We start from the raw sequence: 6,050 nt of genomic DNA on the forward strand, positions 1-6,050 counted from the left end.
AGGAGCAGGCAAACGTTGGACCTCATGGGAACACCCTTGACCAAGTCCTTGCTACCATGTTATGTAGAGCAAAGCTCCCAGAAGACAACAACAAAGATGACTCGGATGATTCCCTACAAGACAAGACAGTAAGACGAGTAGCCAGTGGATCTGAAAGGATAAACTTGCCCAGGGATTTACTAATTTTGTGCAAATTCTGACCGAGCTACCTCCAACACCCACCAGGACCTGTGGGCTGGCCACTCACATCCTTTGCGTTTCAAAGAAACGGAGGTGTCAGAGGGGCTGAGGAGAATTTGCCATGGTGGCCATGTGTCCCAACAGTCCCCTCAAGCCCCTGCACCAGGAACCGTGCACCCATCCCTGGAGGTGTTCAAGGCCAGGCTGGATGGGGCTTTGAGCAACCTGGTCTAGTGGGAGGTGTCCCTGCCCATGGCAGGCGGTTGGAACTGGATGATCATTCAGGTTCCTTCCAACCCAAACCATTCTATGATTCTGTGTTTCCATCTGTCTCACCCCATGAGAACTTGTCATCTGGGAATTTCCCTGCTGTTTCCAAGGCACGTATTTTCACTCTACAACCTACTTTCCAGCAAGGGCATGTCTTGGAGGCTCCTAGGGTATTTCCTTCTACATATTGCTTATCAACCTAACCTTGACCCCAACACCAGCCTGCAGCAACTCCAGCGCTTGTGCTGACTCCTGCACTTGGTGAGGAAGCCAACTCCAACTTCTGCTCCTGGACAGCCTCCGATTACAGAGCTCGCGGAAGTTGCCCAAGTATTAATTAGAGAGGTCACCTCTACGTCTCAGCTTCATCCGGGCTTAGCTTCAAACACTAGGCAAGCATAAAACCATTAGTGATATCAAGATTTATTTGCTGCAGTACAGACTGGCTGGAAAAGTGGAGCCGAGGGTGTGGGGAGAAAACAAGAACGATGTAATTCTCCATGTAAACCCCGGCAGCAAGGCACTGCTCAGCGTCCTCCTCTAACCCCCAAACCGTCATTCATTTGGGAGTCCACAAGAGCCTTGACTTGGGTGCAGCCCCTCAATGCACGCCCAGAAATCATCCTCTTCTCTTGCAGCAGCTAGCGATTGGCTTCTGCCCCTTCCTCCTCCGCAAATTTTATATTTTAGGGGAAAAAACTGTGCTGTAGCCAAAATGAGTCTCTAGGAGAAGGACGTGTTCCCAAATGTACTTTTTTCAAAGAGGTCTTTGACACGGGTAGTTTTTCATTGCTTTGTTGCCAGTTTGCGAAACGGACTGAACCATCATTTTAAAAGCTCTAGATACACCTTTTTATGATGTACTGGGAAAAACAGCAGTTATCCAGCACTGCTGATGAGATTGCTGGTTACCATCTGCATTGTGCAGATACTCCCCTCAGTAATACAGATGACAACGATACCATGCCATCTCACGTGCCTTGATTCCCCTCTTTTTCAAAGTTTTAGAGAATAGGGATGTCTCAACCAGAAATCTTGAGGAGAACGTGACACTAATTTTAAATGGTCTGAGTAGCTCGTGGTGTTGAGGCCCCCTAAATCTTCAGAGGCTTCCTGGGAAGGCTTCTCCACCAATCCAAAAAGCACAATATGCCCAAGGCCAACCTAAGCTTCAGCAAACCCTGCTGAGTTTGCTGGTTTTTTTTTTTCTTAAAACCTCATTTACTCAGCCCTCCAAATAGCTTTCTCCCCCTCTTCTGCACAACACAACTGCATTAGTCAAGTCAATGAATAACGATACAGTTTCTGAGCAGACCTGTGGTGCTGCCAAGAAGCTGTTGCCTCATTAAATCTGTGTCATATCTACTTTCACTCACACAAGGATGCATGTCTTGGCTGCTGGGCAGTGTACTGGAGTCGAGACTTTGGGCTTTTTTTGTGTTTCAGCTTCTTGGTGGTGGTTTTTTTTTTTTTAAAGGAGCCGGTGTTGCGCAGTCCGTGGGAAGAGCAATGGAGAAGGAACCAGGAACCCTCTGATCCTGCAAAAAAAAAAAACCCATTGTTAATCCGTCTTTCGGAGAAAAACATATCCAGCCCACAATTAGCATTTTCTGGTTTGCAACGCGGAAGGCAAAGCAGTTACTCCAATTATCTCCCCGCTCTGCAACCCTACCGGTTCGTGCTGTAATTACGCCTGATCTTATTAACGAAGCGCTGCCAGGCCTGGCTGCGAGTTGGAGAGGAGATCTAGGGAAAAGACAGGTGCTGCAAGAAGTGGCAGGGCTGATTCACAGCTTGGCTCCATTCCCTCTGAATCAGCAGGAAAATAATTAATATCCCAGGCTAGCAATAGGGGACAGCAGCCAGCTAGATAATTGTACGGTCCTCCTGACTTTTTAATAACTCAGGTAATCTCAGTTCCTCGCCAGTTGCGAAGAAAGGGCAGTATTAATTAGCAAACAAGTGCATGGTGCGAAGCATTTGGTAAAGGAAGAGGGAAGACAATCTGATGAGCTTTGCCTTAAATTCTTAGCGGAGCCTCTCGTTTCATCTGGGCGGGTGTTTGCAGCCTAAATCCAGTCCTTGGACCTGCCGTGGTGCCTTCAGCAGAGCTCTGCTGGTCTGTGGAAGGAGATATTCGCAGCTGCATGGGGCCAGCGGGACGGGCTTTGGGATGCCTGACCCGGGTGCTGCATCCTTTGGATGCCTTTGGTCTTGCTCAGAGGGTTCCCGAGGGGATAGCACTGTCTCACATGGACATCCCTGTGTTTTAAAGGGGAAAAAGAGAGGAAAAACCAGACCCAGCAGAGGTCATATAGCACAGAAAGATCAATCGCTGTGTACGAGGCTGGGAAATCATTCTGCTCGAGGATATAAATCCACCCCAAAAGCATCCACATTGTTTCCTCCTAGCATGTGGTATTTTAATAAGTCTAACGATATACACAGCCAACAAAATGTCTTTTCATTGCTATCTGTCTTTGCCAAAAAGAGGGCATTGAAGCCGAATAAGAGGTAGAGGAAAAAAAGGGTTTCAGAAATAAGAAGTTTCTATTTAAACTCTGAAGACAGGGAAAAAAAAAAAAATCCACATCAGTGATATTAAAAAAAAAAAATCTACTTTGATGACATTGATAGTCTAGACAAAAAAAAGGAAGATGGAAAATCCCTGTTCACAGGGGTTTACAAGGAGAAAAGCCCAAAGGAGGGACAAGGCTTGTAGCTAATTGAGGTATTAGGGAAAACTTCCCAAGTTGGGCTTTGGAGTGGGCAAGGAGACTGTGGCATCCCTGTCCCTGGAAGTTTCAAATAGCATCTTGGAAAGGCTGCATTTTGCCGGGGCATGGCAGCCGGGGGGTATGGAGCATCGTGCTGGCCCTAACTGGCTCACCCAGACCCCCCAGTAGCAAGGGGACAACAGGGTGACCCTCGGGGACAAGCAGCTTTTTGGGTACGGACACGGGGCATTGTCCCTTCCTCCGGGCACCTGAACCGAGGAGGTGTTGCTCCAGTCGTAGCCACAGATTGATGTTGTCAAAGCGGGCTCTGGCAGGGGACAATCCTGATTATCGGCATCACGCAGGCGATTGCAGAGATCACGTCGGCCACTTGTGAAGAGCCGGGTGGGCTGCTACTCATCAGCCAAGCCAAGAAAAACCAAAAAGAAACGAGGTCTTTAATGCACGTGCAGTAGGGTTTTACTCCTCGCATCGACACGGACCATACCTTCGCAACTCATATAGATAAATGTTTCTTTCTGGGACCCGTGTATAAGACTTACAACTACTGTCACACCTCAATGAATAACACTGGAGACTCCTTCTGCTCTCCCTAATTTACTGACTCCTGAATTCAAGCTGCAGGATCACCTCTGATATTATCAGACTGTATATATATAAAAAAATTAAAATATAGCCTAGTTTTCAGTGAGCATTTTCCCCATTTTACTCTTCCACCCTCATCCAAGATCTCTAAGCAGAAATAGCCAAGCTGGCACAGATTCAGGCAGGAAAACACCAGGGTTTCATTTGGAATGGGAGGCTGTAGAGGGATGCTCTCCTCCACCTCCAGCCTTCCCAACTGAGGATGTTTCTGCTCCAGATACCCATCACCACCCTTAAGGCAGGTAGTTCCCTCCACCACTCTGTCCAGCACTGTTAAATCTACTTAAGGCAAGAATGACCAGGCTGTTTCTTATGTTGATTTGGGGTTCTGTCTTTAAAAAGATATGTAATGAGTGGTGTTTAAACTTTGATTTCCCTTAAAGTAGTGTGTCCAGTTCTGGGCTCCCTAGTTCAACAAGGACAAGGAACTGCTGGAGAGGGTTATGAAGATGATGAAGGGACTAGAACATCTCTCTGCTGAGGAAAGGCTGAGGGACTTGGGTCTTTTTAGCCTGGAGAAGAGAAGACTGAGGGGGGATCTGATCAACACCTATAAATACTTAAAGGGTGGGTGTCAAGAGGATGGGGCCAGTCTTTTTTCAGTGGTGCCCAGTGCCCAGGTAATGGGCACAAACTGGAACATAGGAATTCCCATCTAAACATGAGGAGGAACTTCCTTCCTTTGAGGGTGGCAGAGCCCTGGAAGAGGCTGCCCAGAGAGGTGGTGGAGTCTCCTTCTCTGGAGACATTCAAACCCGCCTGAACACATTCCTATCCAACCTGCTCTGGGTGGACCTGCTCTGGCAGGGGGTTGGACAAGATGTTCTCCAGAGGTCCCTTCCAACCCCTATCATTCTGTGATGCTGTAAAGCCTGATCCATGCCAAGATTTCATCCTGCATTTGGGCTGGGGTTGTTGCTGAAATGGTTGTACAAAGCCGACGTGGAGCTGCTGATGTGCCCCATGATGCTTACTGGAGAGGAAGGGGTCTGCTGGGATGTAACACGGATCGCGGCATGGGAAAACGGCCTTTTACTCCATCCCGAACACAACCACCATGTGATGTGGGCGTATGGACAAACCCACCAGCTATCAGATGTTGTGGACATCACTGAGGAGCTCTGGAAGGGCGTACGGATGCTTTGCCCATTGGCTGCAATGCAAATTGATAGTGAAATGTCCAATTCAGGGGGACATGGCCCAGAGACCTCCAGCAGAAACAACTCCACAATATTAATCAGCCCTCCTGCTTCAATTAACGCCAGCAGCAAGAAAGCACAGCTGGAGTTTGTTTGCTTTTCTGATAACCTGCATAAAACTATCCCTTCTGTAACAGCTCTGCTTTGACGCTGCTGCTCACAGGTTTATTGCTGGTTTTCATCAGCACAGGAAGGACATGGACCTGTTGGAGCGGGGCCAGAGGAGGCCACAGAGATGCTATGAGGGCTTGAGCCCCTCTGCTGTGAGGACAGGCTGAGAGAGTTGGGGGGGTTCAGCCTGGAGAAGGCTCCGGGGAGACCTTATTGTGGCCTTCCAGTACCTAAAGGTGCTCCAGAAAAGTTGGGGATGAACTCTTGATCAGGGAGGGGAGCCATAGGACGAGGGGGAACAGTTTGACACTGAAAGAGGGGAGACTTAGATTAGAGATTAGGAAGAAATTCCTTCCTGTGAGGGTGGTGAGGCTCTGGAACAGGTGAGACACTGGCAGGAGGGTGGAACTGGATGATCTTTAAGGTCCCTTCCAACCTAAACCATTCTATGATTCATCTTGTAACTAGCACTTAATCTTGTTTTCATTCCAGCCAAGGTGGGATGTTAAAAACAAGAAGATTATAGAAAAAAACCAAACAAATAAAGGAAAAAAACCAAACACACAAAACCAAACCCTTGTAGGACTCCAAACGAACAAAATCCTATTAAGCAATGACTCACAAGTGCCTGGACAGGTTTGCCCGGGTGCAGAGAGGATTTGGCAGCCCTGTTCAGCACTTCTCTTACCTGAGGAAGTTGGACCCGTCCCCAGGCTCCTACAATACTGCAAGATTTTAACAAATTTACTCCGTTCCGCTGTTGGGCAGTGAGTCAACACGCCAGCTAGGAGGAAAAAGCAGTGCTAAGGTTAGGCATCCACATAAATCACTGCAGCTCTGCTGCTCGGCCAGCCCATAAATACGAGGGGTTTGACATCGGTTTACATCAGCAGAGTAACTCAATTAA

Source organism: Numenius arquata, chromosome 1, assembly GCF_964106895.1.
Source record: "Numenius arquata chromosome 1, bNumArq3.hap1.1, whole genome shotgun sequence".
In the NCBI taxonomy this organism is placed as follows: domain Eukaryota; kingdom Metazoa; phylum Chordata; class Aves; order Charadriiformes; family Scolopacidae; genus Numenius; species Numenius arquata.